Here is a 23,956-nt window from a genome sequence, read left to right on the forward strand (position 1 = left end):
AAGAGCTGCGTCACGCTTTAAGTCACAAAGTAATAAAGATGCGGCAGAGAAGGAAAGTAAATCCTGTACCTCAGACCACACTCTCTCGTGGTCTTCTGACTCGTGTGCTCGAACATCTGTATCAAGAATTGGCCTGCTCACATGAGGACCTGTGAAATGCAAAACCCTGAGAAGATATCATCCTCAAACTGAGGGCAAGCTGACAATTAGTAGTTTGATCTGGTCTTCCAAATGTTCAGAACTTTATCATATCTTCACCAATAGTTACTGCATTGTGTGCCTTTTAAGCACTCCCAACGAATGAGAGACTGTGAATCACTTTACTGGCTATGAGTCATGATGATGGCATCTATCCAATTGTTTGTTGGTTGTCAGTCATTTAAAGAGGCGCAATAGCTTAATCATCTCACTTAAGAAATAACATATTCAGGCAAGGTAAAGCTCACATGCAGCTTTAACCAGGATTACCAAAAATTGCTCTGTATAGCTGAGCACCATATCCACATAGCACACCTCCACCAAGCCACACAAGATTTAGAAGTATTTTGAAAGAGACACTCAGTCCAAATATTTCTGTCCATCTTATCATATTTAATGGGCTACAACAGGAAGAGTTAAAAATTTGAATGCAAGGTTTTAAAGAAATCTCTTTTAGATTGTCTTCATTTGAAGATGAATTTTAAAAGTGAACTTATCAGTTTAAAATTATAGAATCTTAATTTATACTAGTCATTTTTTTAAAAATGCACTATTCCACACTAGTGAAATATTTTAATTTGCATACCAGCAGTTATTTTGTTGGCTAAAGTGTGTAATTCAGTATAAAGGGGAAAAACCTACCCAGACTGGTTTACTGTTAAAATGCAAATATATTACTTTGGTGGGCAGGAGGCCACACGAAGTTCTGCTTTATGTATGCAGATCCTGGCCAAAACAATAAAGATGTTTGGAAACTTATACAGAAGAGATTGGCAAAATGCATGTTGGACAATTAATATATTGTCTCAACTTTTTTCTTCAGAAAGGTAAACTAAAATCATCTTTATGCAGGACCACTAGGGATCAATTAAGAACATAAGAACATAAGAACATAAGAAATAGGAGCAGGAGTAGGCCATCTGGCCCTTCGAGCCTGCCCCGCCATTCAATAAGATCATGGCTGATCTGTCGTGGCTCAGTTCCACATTCCCGCCCTCTCCCCATAACCCTTAATCCCCTCTCTTATCAAAAACCCATCAACCCGCTTCTTAAAAATATTTAGCGAGGCAGCCTCCACCACTTCAACGGGCAGAGAATTCCAGAGATTCACCACCCTTTGAGTGAAGAAGTTCCTCCTCAACTCCGTTCTGAACCGCCCCCCCTTTATCTTGAGGCTGTGCCCCCTAGTCCTACTGTCTTTTTTGAGCGGGAAGAGTCTTTCCACCTCTATCCTATCCATCCCATTCATCATCTTATACGTCTCAATGAGATCTCCCCTCATTCTTCTAAACTCTAACGAGTACAAGCCTAGTTTATTCAGCCTCTCCTCATAGCTCAACCCCCTCAACTCCGGTATCAGCCTAGTAAACCTCCTCTGCACTCCCTCCAGGGCCAAAATATCCTTGCGCAGGTGCGGCGCCCAAAACTGCACACAGTACTCCAGCTGCGGCCTCACCAATGCCCTATACAGCAAAAACAATATTAATGCATTTTTATCATACAATAAACCTTCACCTTAAGTCACTCCACTTGAAGTTGTTTCTACTTTAGGGCATTTTTTTCCTTTGATTTGCATTGCCATTATCAGCTTTACATCATCTACATTACGGCCCTGCCCGAGTTAAACTCGGGGCCAGCTGCCATATTCGGATGATGGAGCTGCCACCACAATCACCAGAGGTTCAAGCTGTGGGGAGAGTCAGCAGCAGAAGCACAAGCCGGCTGCCAATCAAGTGCTGAACCTAGTAACCGGGGCAGAGAAAGCAGCACCCAGACCCCACCCCCAGCTTCACATATGTGCCGCCACTACCACTGTCAGCTCCTTCACATCACCCCAACCCCACCTATTCCCTCCATGGTACGCTGCAAGGTATACTGAGTAAGTCCCTGCAGACTGTCAGAAAGGAGTCTAGTCTCTGGACAGAGAGCAAGAGAGAGAGAGAGAGAGCGAGAGAGGGAGATGAGAGAGAGAGACATACACAAAGTGGGAAGTGGGGAGGGGGGGGGGGGAAAAGAGAGAGAGAGAGAGAGAGACACACACACACACACACACACACACACACAGAAAGGAAGAAAGAAAGAGATAGAATGGGAAAGGAGACACACACTGGGAAACAAAAGCAAAAATTTAACTTGAGTTCCAAGAGTGCTATGGGTGACACACAGAAACTGTGCAACATAAATAACAGTAAATCATCCAAGCAAGCTCTAATTTGATTTTATGTAGTACATCTGTTGTATTCAGTGACATATTTCACTTTGCAAGCCATTCCAGCTAGGAATATAGGTGTTGTATGCACATGGCATAGTATTTCAACTTGTATGTTGGTTTGTCCAGACAAAATATGTCTGAAGGAACCTAACTCCAGCTTAAACACTATGCCTACGGGACATATGACGATGTCAGCACGAGATGTAGATTGAGTGAGGAGTTGAGAAAACAGTTCAGGTGTGAATTTCAGATTCTAGTGGTTGGTGACTTTTCTTGCCTGTCTTTAAGATAAGTAAGTCAACTTTCTATTACTTGTGTAAACTATTAACTAAGCGACTAATTAAATAAGCAAGGTCAGACAGAAATGGCAGGCCTGGTGGTGTGCTGCTATTGCAGCATATGGGAACCTGTGGAATGCATCACAATCCGGAACAACCATATTTACAGAGAAAGTGCTTGAACTTAGGCAATTTCAGCTCCAAGTTGCTGAGCTGGAGTCTGAGTTGTAGACATTGCATGATATCAGGGAGGAGGAGAATTGCCTGAGCAATTTGTTCCAGGAGGCAGTCATAGTAGACTTTAGGATAGGCAGAGCTTTGGATTGATCAATGTTCAGGAACAAGACGATGTGACAGAGCAAGCACATAAGGAGCAACAGTATGCAATGATGGGGAAACTTCAGCCCCTAATTTTGTACGAGGTGTCTGCTACCTGTGTGGATAGGGAGAAAGACTGCAAGTTGAACGGACAGATTGACCATGGAAAAGGACATCACTCAAATGGGGGAGTGAAGTGGAATGTGATAGTGATAGAGGATAACATAGTTAGGCAGATGGATATTGTTCTCTATAGTAGACAACAAGAGTAGATAGCATAAATATAGACAGTCGTGTTGCTTGACAGTGTCAGGGTTTAGGTATCTGCTCAATGCTGCAGCAGAACTTGCAAGGAGAAGGGGAAGATCCAGTGCTCATGCTACATGTAGGATCAACAATGTAGGTAAGACCAATTTTACTGGAGCTACAGGCAAATTGACACAGCACAAATAAGCTTAGAGAAATGAATGCTTGGCTCATAGACTGGTGTGGAAGAACTGAGTTCTGGTTTGTGAAGCACTGTTACTGGTATTGGGGAAAGTGGGACCTGTAGCATTGGGACTATCTAAGCCAGAACTGTGCTGGGACTGGTGTTCTCACAAGGTGCATAACTGATAACATAGAGGGGGTTTTAAACTAATTAATGGGAGCGACGAATTGACTTTTGGAAAATGCGATACACTAAAAAGTACAAGGCAAGAAAGAAAGATATTAATATGGGAAGTAATATAAAAATAACAAGGATGTAGAAATAAGTTTAAGAGTAAAGCAGCTGTCAAGGCCAGAGGTTACAAAAAAATAATAAATGGACTAAACTAAAGGCTCTCTACCTGAAATGTATGCAGCATTTGAAACAAAATAATTGAACTGATGGTACAAATAAAAATGAATAATTACGATCTGATAATCATGACAGAGTAAGAAGTCTCACAACACCAGGTTATAGTCCAAGAGGTTTATTTGATAGCACAAGCCACAAGCTTTCACAGCACTCCTCCATCAGGTGAGTGAGAATTTGAATTAGGAATAGGAGCTCTGGCAGATTTTTCACCTCCTTAACCTAAGGCACAGATACAGAATGCATTACCTCCAATTATCACTCCCATTGAAGTGAGCTAAACCATCAAATTCTGGTTCAGAATATGATCCAAGTGGGAAAAATAGCAATCTTTCTTGACCACTGGATGTCTCAAAGCGCTTAACTGCCAAAGTAGCACTTCAATGAAGTGCGGTCACTATTGTCGTGCAAGAAATGAAAAAGGAGAGCAGGAAACCCTGAGCTGAAGCAGCAGGCTCGTTCCCATGGCAAGCATCTCCAGCTTCTTGCTTCAGGGGGATAAGAGTGGGGCCAAGACTAGTATTTTAAGCTTAAGGGCAATTATCAAGAATTAGGAATTACTGCTAAAAATAAGGGATAGTCAATTTAAGGCAGAGATAGGACAAATTGATAGTGAATCTTTTACATTCTTCCTCAGAGGACAGTCGAAGGAGAGTCTTTGAATATTTTTAGGCAGAGGTAGATAGATTCTTGCTAAGGGGGTGAAAGATTATCAGGGATAGGCAGGAATGTGGAGTTGAGCTTACAATCAGATCAGTCATTATCTTATTGAATGGCTTAAGGGGCTGAATGGCCTACTCCTGTTCATAAGTCACAATTTTCAACACGGAACCACTAAGTGCAGGCTTACTGTATGCCTGCAGTGTATTTCTCTGGTATATTAAAATATCAGAAGTGCAGAGATTTAAAATCAAGGATATGTGAAGTACATATTTGCTGAGAAGTGTTCTTTTAGTTCTTCTATGGGAAATGGGCTCTGTTGACAAGGCCAGCATTTCTTTCCCATCCCTAATTTCCTGGAGGATGGAGGTGAGTAGCTTTTTTGAACCGCTGCATTACATCTGGTGTAGGTACATCCACAGTGCTGTTGGGAAGGAAGATCCAGGATTTTGACCCAGTGACGATATAGTTCCAAGTCAGGATGGTGTGAGATTCGGAGTGGAATTTGCAGATGGTGTTCCCACGCGTTTGCTGCCCTTGTCCTAGATGGTAGAGGTTGCAGGTTTGGAAGCTACTGGCAGAGGAGCCTTGGTAACTTTCTGCAATTACTCCTAACTTCTGGTGGATTCCCATGTCCTATTTTGCTGAATGGCTGTCTCCAGTTGCTTTGCTTGGTTTTCAGAGAGTTCCTTAAATCTACCATTAGCAGTAAAACCTATTCTAATAATTCTTCTCCCCTGGCCATGCCAGATGAATTCTCCTGGAATCCTCAACTGCCTGCAGGGTGTGTCTCCAACTGGAGGCTGCATTGAGCAGAAGTAGCCAACAAATTCAAGCAGTTTTTCTGTCTGCTGACCACTCAGCTGTTCTTGTCAGCCTGTAATATTCATTGATTTCTAGCAAAACCTGTGAACTGATCTCAAATGGCTTTTGCTGCCCCTTCCCCATGACAACATAACACACATTGGTTTTTATCTAGGTAGAATTTCTAATTAGCTATCCTTGTCTTCAAATCCCTTTCATCTTATAAGTAAATGGATAATGTTCCACCAATTTAGTCCAGCACAGCCGATAGGTTGAAGCTTTCAGTGCTGATGAAAGGTCAGTTTTTCCTTCACTAATGCTGACTACATGTTGAGTTTTTCCAGCATTCTCCATTTCTGTTTGATTTCAATTCATCAGTGTATAACAACGCAAGTTTCAGATAAGTGAGGAACTCAGTCCACCCAGTCCATCTATCTAATTATCACAAATTTCACTTATTGACCATCACCTGCCTAACTTTTGTTAAAAATTTCTTGCACCACCACCACCTATGGCAACAAACTAGTTCCACATTCTTATAACATTTTTAGGAAATTAAGAGTTTTCTTATAACTCTTTTTTGTTGTCTACATCTGCAGATGTGACCTGTTGGGCTTAAATGATACAAGCAGAAACCCTTAGGTCCAATTTGTCAAAATCTTTTGTAAGTTGAAACAAGCTTATCATCTTCTCATTGTCTTCTCAGAGAGAAAGACAGAATGCATGACAGCAGATTGCCTGGCCTGGGCTTCCATGCCCACCAATAAAGATGATGAAGGGCTGATCCAAGTGATGTGTTTAAAATTAAAGTTTTGGATAGTGCGAGTGGAGAGAAACAATTTCCCCAAGTTCAGAACATGGAGCCATAACTTAAACTTAGACCTCAACTGTTCAGGGTGATGTCAGGAAGAAATCCTTCATATGAAAAGGTAGTGGATACCTGGAAATATCACTCCAAAAAGCAATATCAAGGCTAAGAGAAACAGTCAATGCTGAGATCGACATATTTATTTGGTAAGGATATTGACAGCCAAGCAACCAAAGTAGATTGATTCAAGATATAGATCACCCATATGTTAACTAAATTATGTAAGACTCCAGAGACTGAATGGTCTAGGCCTACATTTCTAGAAATGATCCAAGTTGTCAATCTTTCTTCATACATCATTATCTTAATTTTCGAAAATCAACTGTTTGAGGTTACTTCAATAACCGACCATACTTTTAAATAGAAAGAACAAAATTCCGTGCCGTACTACAGATGTAGACTAACCAGGTCAAATACAGTTTTAGAAAGACCTTCTTAGATTTAGTCAGTAACAGCCGTTGGTCATTAAGGCTCTCAAGTATGTCCTGCAATCTACTAGGTCACAACTGATCTGTACTTCAATTCCAGTTATAAACTATGGCACTGGCTAGGCATCTTAGTATTCCATTTGCTTTTTGTTTTTAACAACAGTCTGAGAATATTGTGCTGGCTATTTTAGTGAGTAATCCATTAAAACCTGAGATTCTCTACTGCACCAAAGATATGCCCATTTCATACATAACACACATCAGCTTGTGTTCTGCCAAATATCATAACTTGACATTTGGCTGCAGCAAGATGCATTTGACACTGTTTTGCCTGCTAATCAAGCTTGTCAAGATCCTTTTAATTTTTGTGCAGTGATATTAATCATTTGTCACCAGCAGTTTGAACCAGAGTTGTAAATTTGTACACAATTCCTTTCTCTAAAATCAGTCACAAACATTATAAACAGCCAGTCCAAATTCGATCTTGTGACACAGTACCAGTAATTGATTAGTTTTGCATGGTTAAGTGTCGAGTTGTCAGTCATTACTTTCTCCCAATCAACATTTGTTCGCTGATTTTAAATACATTCCCGCCTAGCCCATGGGCATATGTAATGTTCTATTGCGTGGTGGTAATGGTAGTTGAGTCCTCTTTATTCAAACATGTCCAAGCTACAAGTTATTTCATTGTCTTCTGTGGGTCCTCCCATGACAGGCAAGTTTGATGAGTGATCAGAATACGCACCCATAGGACTAACAGTTAGAACATAAGAACATAAGAAATAGGAGCAGGAGTAGGCCATCCAGCCCTTCGAGCCTGCCCCGCCATTCAATAAGATCATGGCTGATCTGTCGTGGCTCAGCTCCACTTTCCCGCCCTCTCCCCATAACCCTTAATCCCCTCTCCTATCAAAAACCCATCAACCCGCTTCTTAAAAATATTTAGCGAGGCAGCCTCCACCACTTCAACGGGCAGAGAATTCCAGAGATTCACCACCCTTTGAGTGAAGAAGTTCCTCCTCAACTCCGTTCTAAACCGCTCCCCTTTTATCTTGAGGCTGTGCCCCCTAGTCCTACTGTCTTTTTTGAGCGGGAAGAGTCTCTCCACCTCTATCCTATCCATCCCATTCATCATCTTATACGTCTCAATGAGATCTCCTCTCATTCTTCTAAACTCTAACAAGTACAAGCCCAGTTTATTCAGCCTCTCCTCATAGCTCAACCCCCTCAACTCCAGTACCAGCCTAGTAAACCTCCTCTGCACTCCCTCCAAGGCCAAAATATCTTTGCACAGGTGCGGCGCCCAAAAATGCACACAGTACTCCAGTTGCAGCCTCACCAATGCCCTATACAGCTGCAGCAAGACCTCCCTACTTTTATATTCAATCCCCCTCACTATGAAGGCCAGCATCCCATTCGCCTTCCTGACCACCTGCTGCACCTGCAAGCTGGGTTTTTGCGACTCATGCACAAGGACCCCGAGGTCCCTCTGCACCGTCGCCTGCTGCAGTTTTTCTCCACGTAAGTAATAGTCCTTCCTACCATTCTTCCTACCAAAGTGGACCACCTTGCACTTGCCAACATTAAATTCCATTTGCCATTTCCTGGCCCATTCGCCCAGCCTATCTAGATCCTTCTGCAGACTCTCCACACTCTCCGCACAATTTGCCATTCCCCCAATCTTGGTGTCATCAGCAAATTTCGACACTCTACACTCGGTTCCCTCCTCCAGATCATCTATATAAATGGTAAAAAGCTGAGGCCCCAGCACCGACCCCTGGGGCACTCCACTAGTTACCATCCGCCAATCCGAATAGCACCCGTTGACCCCCACGCTCTGCCTCCTATTTGACAACCAATCCTCTATCCACGCTAACACCCTACCCCCAACTCCATGTCCCTCGACCTTCTGCAATAACCTCTTGTGAGGTACTTTGTCAAACGCCTTCTGAAAATCTAGAAAGACCACATCCACCGGCTCTCCTCTATCCACCGCCCTAGACACATCCTCATAGAACTCCAGTAAATTTGTCAGACACGACTTCCCTTTAATGAAACCGTGCTGCGTCTGCTCTATCAAGCAATTCCCTTCAAGATGCCTCGCAATTTCCTCCTTAATGACAGATTCTAACATTTTACCTACCACAGACGTTAAACTAACCAGCCTATAATTCCCCGCCTTTTGCCTGGCACCCTTCTTAAACAACGGCGTAACATTAGCCGTTTTCCAATCTTCCGGCACTTCCCCGGAATCCAGCGACGTTTGGAAAATAACCACCAAGGCATCCACTATCACCTCCGCCATTTCTTTCAGAACCCTCGGATGCATTCCATCCGGTCCTGGGGACTTGTCCACAATCAGCCCCTCCAGTCTGTCGAGCACCGCCTCTCTAGTAACAGTAATGTCATTAAGACCCTCCAGTCCTACCACCTTTCCATCGCTAACACCCGGCAAATTATTCACGTCCTCCTCCGTGAAGACAGAAACAAAAAAGTTATTCAATACCTTAGCCATATCCCCATCCCCTACCACTAGGTCCCCTTTCTCATCCTCTAAAGGACCAACGTTCACCCTAGCCAGCCTCTTCCTTTTTGTATATTTACAAAAACTCTTGCTATCCTTTTTTATATTAAGCGCTAGCCCAGCTTCATAGTTTCTCCTACCCTTCCTTATCAACTTTTGTCAATCTTTGTTGACATTTAAACCTCTCCCAATCCTCTTCTCGCCCACTACTCTTAGCTACTCTAAATTCCTCCGCTTTTAGTTTAACACTTTCCTTCACCTCCTTCGTTATCCACGGCTTATTACCTCTCCTCCTACTATCCTTTTTGACCATCGGAATAAATTTCCGTTGAGCACCAAGAAAGATCCCCTTAAAGATCCTCCACTGCTCCTCAACAGACCCTCCCTCCAACGCGCTCTCCCAGTCCACATTCGCCAATTCTTCTCTCATCCTACCGTACTCCCCTCTATTCAAACAAAGGACGCGTGTCCGGGAACCCACTTTCTCCTCCTCCATCTGCACCAGAAACTCCGCCATACAATGATCACTCTCCCCAAGAGGATCCTTCACCACAAGGTCCCTAATTCTACCCGCTTCAATACATAGCACCAGATCCAAGATAGCTCGCTCCCTCGTCAGCTCCAACACACACTGTTCGAGGAAACTATCCCGGCAGCATTCCAAGAACTCCTCCTCGAGCCCCCCGCGTCCAACATGGGTCGACCAATCAATATGCAGATTGAAATCCCCCATAACTACGGCCGTCCCATTCCTGCACGCCGCACTTATTTGCACGTTAACAGCCCGCCCCACCTCCAGATCATTATTCGGGGGCCTATAGACGACACCCACCAGCGTCTTCCTCCCTTTGCTGTTCCTAATCTCCACCCACAACGATTCCACCCTCTGCTCCTTGGCTCCAATATCATCCCTTGCTACCACCGTGATGCTATCCTTAATCAGCAGAGCTACGCGCCCCCCTTTTCCCTCCTGCCTGTCCTTCCTAAACACTTGATAGCCCTGTACATTCAGCTCCCAGTCCCTGTCACCCTGCAGCCACGTCTCTGTAATGGCCACCAGATCGTATCCATTTGTGTCGATCTGCGCCATCAGCTCATCCACTTTATTCCGAATGCTTCGTGCATTCAGATAAAGTGCTTTCATCCCAGCCTTCACCTGGACCCTATTTGCCGCAACGCCACCAACTATCCTCACGCCCCCTACTCCCTCTATTATTGGGACATCCTCGGCCTCTTCCCTTAGATGTACATTCTCCTTAACTTTAGACCTTGTAAGGTCACCTACCCTCGCACCCTCCCCCCCCCTAATTAGTTTAAAGCCCTGTCTACAGTCCTCTTTACTCGATTCGCCAGCACTCTGGTCCCAGCACGGTTCAGACCAACCCCATCCCGCCTGAACAGGTCCTACCTACCCCAATACTGGTGCCAATGCCCCATAAATTCAAACCCATTCCTCCCACACCAATCCCTGAGCCACCCATTCACTTCCTTAATCCTGTCAACCCTACGCCCATCTGCACACGGTTCAGGCAGTAGCCCAGAGATAACCACCTTGTCGGTTCTACTTTTTAATTCCATTCCCAGCTTTTCATACTCCCTCATGTTTTCATTGTTGGTGCTTGGGGGAACTTCTGCAGCTGTGCCATAATAGCCTTCCTCTGGGCATATTGGATTTTGAATTTGCCATGGATGGCCCTCGGAACATGCTGAACCAAATTTCAACGCTCGTCTCCATGTGGTGCTGTTGGCTCCAGTGTTTTCCCAAGAGAGGTGGTCTGCAATTCAGGAGTTCATTGAAGTTCTATTTAGGGTACTGCCATATCATTTTTACTGACCACCTTGATGCTGTCTGCTCCAAGACAGTTTTCCAGAGAAAATCTGCTTGGGATTCTGGAGGAATCCACATGAGAAACATGGTCTGCGCAGCTAAATTTTCTGGAGGGTGCTCTCCCTTCTGTTGTATTGAGCACCATGAAGAACTTCGCTGTCATTTTCTCCTGCCATTGAGTGTTCAGGTATTCCAGAGCAATGACGCGGCATTGATATCAAACCCAGGATACTGCACCATACAAGAGGCTGATAAAGACAATGGCTTGGTAGTTTGATTTTAGTCTTCATCTCAAAGCCATGCTGTTTGCAGACATGATAATGGAGTCAGTTGTAGACAGAACATGCTTTTAGGTAGGGAACAGTGTCACACGACTTCCTGAATTCCTGTAGATAACGTCTGCTGTGTCTCATCTATCTACTAGGTCTGTCAACTTTCCAGAGAAATATTTAAAATTCATCAAACATGATCTCTCAACCCTAAAATCATGTCCGTTTCAGATTAGCTCATGCTTAAGATGCTCCTTTGTACCATAAAATTAAAAATGGATATTTATCTAATAACAGTAGGTGATAATGTAAAATCTATGCTATCAAAGAAAGAACGCATGGACTTAAACCAAACTTTGATGTTTATTAATTGCCTAATTGTAAGATAATGCAGATATTAATCTTGTATGAATTACAGTAGAACGTCATGGCTACAACAATGCAATCATGCAAGGTATGGGGAAGTTACATAAGTATTTTTGCACTTACATTGCAGAACATTAAACCTATAGGAATATTTTAGTTATTAAAACAAAATGAAGTATAACCATTAAATAAATCTATGCAGGCAAGTGAGAAAACAGTTACTCGGATGGTTAAGACATGTCCAATAAAATGAGTTATATTACTGCGGACAGGAGTGGGTTGAACTAAACAGCACTAATTTCTCTTCTCAGCAACTGTCCATAAACAGAAACTGTTTTGGGTTTGCTTCCCCTTTTATAGGTGGTGGCATTTTCCCCAACTCTTCAGTTTTGGGGTGATCCAATTTCTATTAATAACCCTACAGCAAGCTCAAGACAAAATGAGGACAAAGGGTTATTTATTTGCACACACTCAAATGTAGGAGGGGGTATTGCAACATCATTCCCTTTGCAATCATACAGTAAAACATGGATAAAGAAAGATTTACATTGCAGAGACCACAGAGAAGAGGAATGGTGTTACACAAGGGTTCGAGAGTCCAGCATCAAAGTCCAAAGAGGTATTCCCTTGCAGAAGTCGGCAGGCTCAAAAACAACGCTACATAATTTTCTGGTCGTGTTCACTGCACACAATGAGGGGCAGACAGAGATGAGTCAGTTCTGTAGGCTATGATGCCGACGTTCCAGCAAAACAGTGCAGATGGGGCCAGCTATTCAAACTGGATAGAGCTATTTTTTCTGTGATGCTACTAGTTAGATGTAAAATTGCAAGCTGAGATTTTGCAGTACAGCAAGGCAATGTTACTCGTTACACAAGCAACAAGTCAATGGCTGATGACTCCAAACTTTCCACATTATCTTTGACAAGTGATGTGTATTCCTCATCTAGGTTCAATGTCTCAACCATTAAGAATTGAAAGGAAGTTTGCAGGGTCCTTTTTCCTGGCAGCTGAGTAGACTCTAGTTGGCCAGCCTGCATTATGAAAAGAAGATGGCCTTTGTAAGCTCTCTGCATGTGACATGGGGGTATTTAGTGCCTCTTCAGAGATATCGAAATACCACTTTTTAAAAAATTCAATCCATAGAGGCAAGTTTCAGCAGTAACGAACTGAGATAGAAGAGGCGGTAAGTGGCGTTAGAAAAATGCAAGTTAGCAGTCTTTGGATTTGGCAGGAGTGCAAATATTCACTCTTCTTTGAGCCAGAGTTGATCCCCTGACTTAGTGATAATGGTAGAATGGGGGATATGCTAGGAATTATACAGATTGTAGTAAAATTCTGCTGTTGCTGGTGGCCCACAGCATCTCATGGATGCCCAGTCTACGTAGAGTTATGAGATCTATTTGAAGTCGGTACCATTGAGCACAGTGCTAATGCTAAACAGCACAATGGAGGGTATCCTCAACGTGAAGACGAGACTCCACGTTCACAAGAACTATGTGGTGGTCATCGATATGATCACAGACAGATGCATCGGCAGCAGGCAAGATATTGAGGATGAGGTCATGTTTGTCCCTCTTGTTGATTCCTTCATCGCCTAGCATAGATCAAATCTATCAGCTATGTCCTTCAGGACCCTGCCAGCTCAATCTGTGTAGTGTGACTGAGCCACTTAGTGCTGGACATTTAAGTTCTTCAACCAGGGTACATCATGCACCCTTGCCATCCTTAGTAATTGCTCCAAGTGATGTTTAACACGGAGTACTGATTCGTCAGCTGAGATGAGGCGAAAAGTGACGCATGCCAACAGAAGCTGTTCGCAATCTTTTCTAAGTCAATACTTTCAGTCACAAATTAGTCCAGTGTTTTAAATTCTTAATCATAAGGAGGCACATTTAAGGTCATATTTCTGCTGATGTAAGATTATGCATTTACAGACTGTACAATGCCAAAAGTATGATGGTGGAACTTACTGATTGACTTAATACTATGAAAACAAATATTTTATCCTAAGTGATAATGGAAAATTCATTAATTATATGATGCAAAATCATAAATCTATTTTTATTCTCATTTTTCATATTTCACAATAAGCAAATGGGTAAACTTCTTCCCAGTGTTATTTAACATGTTCACAACTTCCTAAGAAAAATATGTCCTGCAGAGGATGGTGGCATGGTAATTCTCTACAATTGCAGCTACTCATTTCTGAGTTGAGGTGCGAAAACGCATTTTGGTATCTAGCTCAAACAAGCGCTCAAAGATTTCTGCAGATTGCCAGTTATTGTCTGAGCCCACAGAAAAGGTCAGGAAGAGAAGGAACAATGATAAAAGAACTTCAATTTCTCTTGATTTTTCTTCTCAGTTTGCACCCCTCTCCTTCAGGCATAAACTTGGCTGGGGTGCCCAGTTTTCTTGAGCAGCAGCTCAGTCAGGGCAAAGGTGTCCCTTCCCAGCAGCTTACCGAGTTCCTCATCATTGCAGATGGTGAGGTGCAAGTGGTGAGGAATGATGTGGCTCTTGGGTGTCCCCAGCCACGATGCCAGCCAGCTCAAAGATCTTGATGGTCAGGTACTCCAGCACAGCAGCCAGATAAACAGGGGCCCCAGCACCCAACTGCTTGGTATAGTGGTCCTTGCACAGCAGCAACAGGTGGATGCAGCCAACGGGGAACTGGAGATCAGCTCTGGAAGAGCAAGTCTTAGCCTTGGTGTGCTCCTTGCCTCCAGTTTTACCATGGCCGAACATGCTGCTGCTGCACTTGTTTAAAAACCTTTACCAATTTTCAATTGCATGTCATCTTGTTTGTCCATTACCTCCCCAACCAATCAGCTCAATAAACTAAATAATGAACCTGAGTTATTACCCAGAATTGAGGATTCTCAATCTACAGGAATGCTGATCAAGAAACGGAACACAAAATTATGACAAATTTGTAAAGAAAAAGGACATGAAAAAAAGATTTGGAACATACAGCAAGTTTCTACCCGAATGACTCTGGCATGTCTCTTCAGGTGAATCATTAAAAAGAATCTGGCAGAGGTTTTGGCTAGTTCGTGGTTCAGAACTACTGCGTGTTAGATTGAATTCAAACATCGATTATGTTTAGATTGCGAAACAAAGCAATCAACAATGGACTCTTGACCGAGGGATTCAGATCAGCAAGAAACTAGGTTCAAACCCCAACCTAGGTTCAATTTGTTAATCTTATCTACTTAATGGTAACAATTTCCCACAATGTCCTAGGTATGAGTGTTCTAAGGTCCTTATTCCCAAATGTTATCCAGCTACATTTTCTGCAAGTTTTCTGAGCATTTTCTGAGCATTAGATGACAACAGGATTGAACTTAGCTGCCAGTAACTTTCACTCTGGCCACGTGCTTTGTTTCTTTACTCCAACTATTACCCCTCTCTCTTTGCCTTTTGGCCCATGACTTCTGGATTTTTAATCTCTCCTGTCTTCCACCCTATCCCAGATTTTCCCCTTTGTTCTACATCTCCCTCCCCGCTTTCAACACTTCTTTTCCCCACCATATTACTTCCAATCTGCAGCTCTGTTTCTCTCTCAGATGCTGCCAGACCTACCAAGTTTTTCCAGCAATTATTTTTATTTCAGGTTAGCAACACCTATATTTTGCTATTATTGAACTCAGCTGTGATGACTTCCATGCTTAAATAAACTAACTCCCTGTTTAGGTCTAACCATAAATAACCACATGAACAAGGCTTTATTTTAAATATTTGTTCAAGGGATGTGGGTGTCACTGATATAGAAAAACTGCTGATGCTTGAACTGCTGCAGTTCATATGGAAAAGATATACCTGCAGCGTTATTAAGTAGGAAGTTCCAGAATTTTGATCCAGCAACAATGGAGGAATGGCACAATATTTTCAAGTCAGGCTGTGAGCTTGAAAAGTGCTCTAAGAAGCCTTGGTGAGCTGAAGTGCATTTTGCAGATACTTCTGCAGCCCCAATGTGCAGGCAATGGGTGGAGTGAACATTTAAGATAGTGGATGGAGTGCAGATCAAGCAGACTGCTTTGTCAAGCTTTCTGAGCATGATGCAGTGGCACTCTTGCAGGCACTTGGGGAGCAGTCCAACACACTCCTGATATACCTTGAATATATAAAAAGGCTTTTGGGAGTCAGGACGTGCCACAGAAATACCCTATAGCATTCAACCTGTTCTTATAAACACAGTATTTATGCGGCTCATCCAATTAAATTTCTAGCCAACGACAACCCCAGAATGTTAATGGTGTGGGAATTCATGACAGTACTTTCTGGCACTTGTGGCACAAATGTTAAATGGCACATTTCAGCCCAAGCCTCAATGACAATCTATCTTGCTGCAGATAGATACATACTGCTTCAATGACTGAGGAGTCACCAATGGAACTGAGGATTTGTGGAATCAATCATCAGCAAACATCACACTTCTGACCTCACAATGGAGGAAAGACTGTTAAAGAAGCAGCCGAAGATGATTTGGCCAAAGGCATTAACCTGAGAAACTCTTGCATCAATGTCCTGGACTGAGGTGATTGGTCTCCCACCAATCACAACCATCTTGCTTTCTGCAGGCAAGACTTTAACCAGGAAAGTAACTTCTTCCCTTCCTTCACTTCCCACCCCCATCCGTTCTGCACTGGCTTCAGTTTTATTTGGCTCCTTGAGGCCACATTCAATGCTGCATTGATGAATCTCACCTCAGCTCTGAAATTCAACACTTTTGCCCATGTTTGCACCAAGGCTGGAAGGGGGTCTAAAATCATGCTCCTGACCAAACCTAAATGAAGCAGTGGTGAGGTTATCAGAATGAAACTGGACAACAACCCATCACTAAATTATAAAATTATGACAACATTTGTGGGGAACATCATAAAGGGGTGTGGAGAAAGAAAGAGAAAATAAGTAGAGGGGGTCAAAGGCTATTTTTGCACACCTCCAAGTTGATCACTTTTTTTTGTTAATCGTATTAAATCCCAGTTTGATAAAGTTTTCAATCCAAATGAAACTATACGTAAAAAAAAATTGTATCCTAATTTAGATTAACTTCAGTAGAAAGTCCTGCCTATTCAGAGAACATGCTCTTGCAGAACATTTCAGACAGTAGCAGAGCGAGAGATAATACTTCAGAAGAGCCCCTGGAATGGGATTTTGAAATATATCCAAATATAGTGCATTCCTGGTTATGTGAAGCTTTGGTAATTTAAACTAATTATGTTAAGAGTACTGCACTGATGAGAAACAATGCACTGGAGAATAAAACACTTTTGCCCAGAGGCACATGAAGGTTCCTCATACTTATATAAAGCAGTTTTAAAAAATTAGACAGAGTAAACCCTGTATTTTCTAATTGTCGCCCTTCGCTTTGATAAATGAAAGTGAATATGCAGCAAAGTCATTTCCAGAACTCCACATAACCCCACTACAGGAAAAGAGCATTTTAGCTCTTGCCAACTACTCTGCATTCTACATAGCTCCATTTGGCAAAGGTCAAAAGTTTAGAGTTTTTTAGAAACTGAAACAGCCAATCAACAGAACACCACAATGCTGAATACACTTTGACCCTATCCAAAAGGATTTTTTTTCTTTTGTGTGGCTGTAGGCATGATCTACAATTGATTCAACATGCTGCTTATATTGTAGATGCAGACATCCACAAGGCAAATGGGTGGTAACTAACTGGCACACAAATAATTCACAAGTTTCTCAGATTAGTATAAAATGATTTAGCTAATCATCTGCATAATAATGAAGACTGAAACAAATTAACAAAAATGTTGGTGTTTCATACTTAAGTTGCCCAGTTTGCACCTAATGTGCCTTGTGTTGTTTCTTATTTTACATTCGTGCATGTTCTACAAATTAGTTACTAAAAAGAATGGTGTGTAATTGACAAAGACTGCTTGTCCAGTATAACAGTGTTTTATGTGGCAAATCTATACTACTGTACTGTCAAAATAACCCTAAAATAAAAAGCACTGACAACTTCAGCACTTAAAATCCAATGACCATACCTTTTTTAATATCTGATTCAGATACTGGGAGAGACCAAAACATATTTTTTGAGAGTCCATCTCAGACTTCTTCAAGCCTTTTAATGTCTATCCTACTTCTATAAATGTCATTTCACTTCAGCTTTTAAAGCAATTACTAGCAAAGAGATTGAGATACTGCTACAGTACCTTTAATTAATGGAAAATTTAATTGGATTTTTTAAAAGTAGGAATTATTTTGGCTGCGTGATAGTGGAAGGTTGTTTATACCAGCTAGGAAGTCAGTGACACAGGTCATCCATTTTAAAGGAGTTAATAAATGATGAAAGTGGTGAAACAAAATTTCTTTAGACAGCAAGTTATTCATCAACTCAAAAGCCCATGATTTTAAAGGAGGAGCTGATACAGAACACAGAATCCATCAGGGGATAGCCAGTGCACCCAGAAGCAGGAGATTCAGCCGCTCTTAACTGCAGGGATTTGGTTCCATAAATTAAATCAGAAACCCACCTAAATGCACTACTTGATTGTTAGATGGGAGTGGAAGATAATCAGGTGAAGAACACAGCCATGAACCTACACCCTTGCCCATTCTGGCTCACAAGGAAATCCAATATAAAAATTTTAAACTTTGCAGCCCTCTTCTAACACACAATCACCCTCACAGCAATGAACCCTGATCTACGTATTTAATGACTCGTGACTTGGGGGGGGGGGGGGGGGGGGGGGGGGGCTGCCTGCTCAGAAGAGCAGTTTATCTTTGAGATATGGCAGTAGTTTGGGGAGAAAGTTGTTTTCCTCATACTTACGGCCATTTGGTAGGTTTTCACCCAGTAGAGGAGTTAAAATAATAGCCATGAAATTTTAGAGAATGTAAGGGGCTGTAATTTGGCTCTCTAATCTTTGCCACTTGTCCTACAAATTTCTCCTTTTCAAGCCTATCCAAACCCCTTTGAAAGGTTTAAAACCGGCTTGCACTACCCTTTTATGCAGTGCATACCAGATCACAACAACTTGCTTTTTAAGAACATATTCCTTTACATTGCCTTTTGTTCTTGTCAAGATCCCTCCAATCAATGTCCTCTGATAACTGGCCCTGCATGACTAGAAACAGGTTTTTGATAATTAACAATGCCAAAATGCTTCATAATAAATACCTATTACCTCTCAACCTCCTCTGCTTTAAGGAGACAACTCTAATCGCTCCATATGACTGCTGTCTCTCACCCCAGTAGCGTTTTAGTGCAGAGGATAATTACAATCTTTAAGACATTTTGACATCCTTCAAGTCTGGTGTACAGAACTGAAAAAAAAAGTAACCTAACCAGCTTTATAAAGGTTTAGTACAACTTCCCTGCTTTTGTACTCAATGCCTCAGTTAATAAAACCAAGGACTCCCATGTGTTCTTAAAAAAACGTTCAACTTTTCTTGCCACCTTCAAAGATTTGTGCGAACACATTTTAGAGGAAGACAGCGAGATAGGCGTATGGGGAAAAGCAAGGAAAAGGGATTTATTTTGGAATGCTCTCGCAAAGAATTGGCACATATACAATCAACCCTTTCTGTGATGCAAAGTTGTAAGTTCTGCAAACTTACACAGTTCAAATCGAGAGGAAAGGCTATCCCAAAGGTAAATGAGAATAAAAACCAAGTTCTCTGATTTGATCTTAAGAGGTTTTCATTTTCAGGGAGCCATGAGAAGTTTTCATATTCTTCAGGGAGTCCAATGCTAAACAGCAATTCCAGATTCACAGCACTTACAACAGCATGCAATTTTGCTGACAGATTAAGCAAGTCCAAAATAAAGCAACTTGAAGCATACAAAAGAAATAAATGCAAGTAGCGAAATGGAAAAAAGTATCATACTGAATTCATGGGGATTTGAAATAAAACGGGAAAAATCAGATTGAAAGCTGAAATGATCAGTGAGAAGAACAGAATAAAGAAAGACGCAAAGGATGGAAAAGCAAGCAACTGGAGAACGTACAATCTAATTTTACAATGTTTAGATAAATGGTTCATTAGCATGGATCACTCTTGCAAGTGGTCAATCATCTTGCTATTATACAAATAAATATAGAGCAGTGTGAATCAACTGCCGTAAAAGATAGATCCAGAAGCAACAATAAGACCATTTATAATCCAGACGCCACAGATCTGCCTTTTGCTCTTGTTTTTCTTCAACATCACTGGCAGCGGACTGAGTTAACACTAGAAAAGGAATAATTTGATTTGTGAAATCCCTTATTCTATAGTAAAATGAAATGTTAACATTGTAACAGATACGATCAGTCATTTATTTCACATGGTATTACTAATGCTCACATATTGATACACAATTTAAAAACTGAACAGTGCAATGCAACTTCAGCTGATCATCTCATTTCACTTCAACAGAATTAGCTGTCCACATTCTGTTCTCCAATTCTGGAACAGAATGGCTCTCCCTTTACAACTTATTGCTGTTTGCCTGTGCAACCCTGTCTGCAAAAGCCAGATTGACTTTTGGGAGCAAGTTTCCATTTTGAGCCTGATGGGGCACAAACTGTGCTTGAACTTGCACGGTTAGGCAACAGTCCAAGTTTCCAAGGTAAAGTATTCTATCAATCACTGCAATCGGCACAATAGGTTTTCCTTCTCCGCATTAAAAATGTGGACTGATGGAGAGGGGAAACCTGCTGCAATTTTGTTAATAGAGTCAAAAATTGAATCACAAAAGTTAAGCCATTTTTTAAAATGAGTGTTCTAGTCATCCAACCATGTGAATCTAATTTTAGAATAATCGAATAAAAAATTGAAAAACTAATACCAAATGATTTATAAATTTGGCTGGTACACAATAGTCCACTTCTTAATATATTCAGCATTCTCAAAAGGTAACATTTTAAAACATGCTTATCATGCCTGTGCACCTAAGAAACTACAACACTGTGAAGATCATCCTCTAAACGTTTCCCCAATCAATTGCAACTCTCCAACCTCGTTAATTCTATCTGGAGGATATGCCCAGTTTTGTGAGCAGGGTTGATTTCTAGACAAATGTTTTAAACCAGCATTAAAAGGTCATAGAAACATGAAATGAGCTTAACAAAATGCTTGCATTTGAAATTCCCCAATCAGCAAATTTTACCCAAATTGTCTGAATAAAACTAACGTAACCTGTACACCAGTTTTTTCTTTTGACCACATTTGTCACATTGTCTACATTGCTCCTGAACACACAAAGGATGTATGCTGTATAGAAATCTTCCCAAAAGATATGCAATACTAGTATCTGATATATCAGACGCTCGACACCAACTACACTGTAGTTCCACATAATATATCACAGCATGTACGCCTGTATCATCCAGTGAACCACAAATTCTGGTACAACCTTTGTGGCCAGTGCATCTTCAGATTCATTTTCATTTGAGGCAGAAGCTGTTACTAGGTTCATCGTAGGTAGTATCTACCAGTCTAGGTTACGGAAGCTTAGTCACTGAATCTGTTCAATGCAGGAGTCGAGAGACTTCGAGATAACATTAAGGGATGCAGGGAGCGTGCAGGACAATGGTGCTGAGGAGATGATCAGCCATGATCTAATTAAATGATTGTGCAGGCTCAAGGGGGCTGAATGGCCTACTCCTATGTTGCTCTGACAATAGAAACCCTACAGTGCAGAAGGGGGCCATTTGGCCCACTGAGTCTGCACCAGCAACAATCCCACTCCAGGCCCTAATCCTACACATTTACCCTGCTAATCCCTCCAACCTGCACATCCCGGGACACTAAGGGGCAATTTAGCATGGCCAATGAACCTAACCAGCACATCTTTGTGGGAGGAAACAGAGCACCCAGAGGAAACCCATGCAGAGACAGCGAGAATGTGCAAACTTCACACAGACAGTTACCCAAGCCAGGAATCGAACCTGGGTTCCTGGAGCTGTGAGGCAGCAGTGCTAACCACTGTGCTGCCCCATAGTCACTTAGTGAAAGTAGTCACTCACCAGAAAAGGTAACCAAGCAATTTATATACAAGTATTGATTTGTCCATCAAGAAACAATTTAAAGTAATTAATTAACTATGTAACACTTTGCCAACTCTCAAAGGCATGCCGGGCACTTTACAAAGAGTTTCTTTTGAATATTCTTATTTCAGGTTATTAGCCGGTCACAAGAAAACAAAGAGGTAATGCACTAATTTAAGCTGTTCGACTCCAAACATGGCCAACTGTTTCAATTCTTTTAGAAGCAAAATGAAACACGGTAACACAGTGGTTAGCACTGCTGCTTCACAGCTCCATGGACCTGAGTTCAATTCCCAGCTCGGGTCACTGTCTGTGTGGAGTTCGCACATTCTCCTCGTGTCTGCATGGATTTCCTCTGGGTACTCTGGTTTCCTCCCACAGTCCAAAGACGTACGGGTTAGGTTGATTGGTCATGCTAAAAAAAAATTACCCTTAGTGCCCTGAGATGCATAGGTTAGAGGGATATGGGGGTAGGGCCTGGGTGGGATTGTGGTCGGTGCAGACATGATGGGCTGAATGGCCTCTTTCTGCACTGTAGGGATTCTATGAAAACACAATTATGCATAACATCCCATCTTAATTTTGTAATTAACATGAATACTTGCAGGGATTGAAGATTTAAAAGCACAATCTCACTTAAAAGACATTACCATAGTGATTATACATCTTTCAGAAACTCAAGTGTGCATTACTTCAACAATAACCATTCATATAAAAGAGCCTTAGAGTCTTTAAACAAAAAAAGTTCATTTAGAAAGCAATTTAAACTGCAGTATGTATTGATAATCGATACAGAAAATGCTGAAATAAAAGCTGGTCAATCAGGATAGGTGAACATATCAAGTTTGGTCTTTCAAAGCATTACCTAAGTTATCAAATCTTTCCCAGTCAGCACTGATCAGCTTCATATATTCAACACTTCCTCTGCCTATTTCAGATGTCTAGCAAGCAGTTTGCTTTTTATAACTGTACTATGTTCACATGAAATATCAGTGCAGTGCTAGCACATTACAAACTATAATACTTGGTGTTCCATAGCAATCCAAAGGGGACAAGCACAAGCAATTATATATGTCATGTCTAAGTTACTCATCTAAGCATGAACTCAGATTTTTAAATATAGAACAATTATCTGGCAGTGAGTACAAGGCTGGACTTCAATCAAATAGCTTGGAGAACGACAAAAACCTGGAGTTTCACTTAACTGCCTTCCAAACATCACCTGAACCACAAGACCTACCTTGAACTCATTCCCACTTATTAATTACTTGCAAGAAAGTGACTTGTCATTTTTGTTTTCTAAAAAAGTCTAATCATCAAAATTTACATGAGACTAAGATGATAATAAGTAGAATATATAGGATGATTGATTGTGACAGGATTCCATTGGTCTTCAGTTGTGTATGGAGGGCTTCTTAAGGGAGGGCAGGTGCAGAGGAGGGGGATGGATGAAAGAATGAGAGAATAACTACCCAATTTGATGTAAATTACACTACCATCCATCCAAACAAGCAATCCATTAAGAAGGTTATTTACATGATTAAGTTTAGTGTACTGGTCATTAGTAGCAATTCAAATCAAGAGTATACCCAATTACACATGGTGAGGAGCAAGTCAAGTATCTATGCTTCAAATCTATACAAAGTGGCTTGGATGCAGATATTAAACTTCAGTCTCGTATTTACAATATACCAGCATAATTACAATAATGAGAACAATGTAAATAGTAAAAAATGCTGGCTGAAATTACTCTGAAGACAGACAATTCATTTCTGATATAATCAATCATTCAGTATACATTTGAGAGATTCACTGGAAGATTATAATTAGATCATTTTACAGCTCTAAAGAAGAGTTGTACCATAACTAGCAAAGTTAAACATTTTAGTTATCTTTACATTCTTCAGTATATAAGGTCTGCCTGCCATCAGCAGGTTATCAGCCAGTGCAATTGGAGGTATGTGGAAAACTTATGAACCCTACAATTTCTCTAGGGAAATAAAACTGATCACTAAAACATTCGTCACAGCTTGGAAGTTAGATGTTTGAAAAGTTAAGAATTCACATCAGTCATCTTTCTCTGCCAACTTCTGCTTGAGGGGCAAGATGGCATCATATTGAACTTGAACTTGAACTGTCTTCCAACTAAGACAATTGCAACAAAACCTGTTGGAAAGATTTGAAGTTGGAGATGGGGGAAAATTGGTTCTGTCATATTGGATTCTGCCAAATACATTTTAATTGTTCTTTTTAAAATGGAAGAATTTACTTAGAGGATTTCAGGTTTGTAACTGCATTCAAAGATGCACACAAACCACGAGTAGGAATTTTTGGCATGTATAAATAATTGATAA

At 41.4% G+C, this 23,956-nt stretch overlaps 1 protein-coding gene across 13 annotated transcripts in view; it reads right to left on the minus strand.

Annotated features, from left to right (window-relative positions):
- LOC145353842 (nuclear receptor coactivator 3-like) overlaps nt 1–23,956 on the minus strand; it is a 212,395-nt gene that overhangs the window by 111,920 nt on the left and 76,519 nt on the right. The gene's annotated exons all lie outside the window — the stretch shown is intronic.

The sequence above is a fragment of the Carcharhinus amblyrhynchos genome, chromosome 16 (assembly GCF_965287045.1).
Source record: "Carcharhinus amblyrhynchos chromosome 16, sCarAmb.v2.hapA, whole genome shotgun sequence".
Classification (NCBI taxonomy): Eukaryota; Metazoa; Chordata; class Chondrichthyes; order Carcharhiniformes; family Carcharhinidae; genus Carcharhinus; species Carcharhinus amblyrhynchos.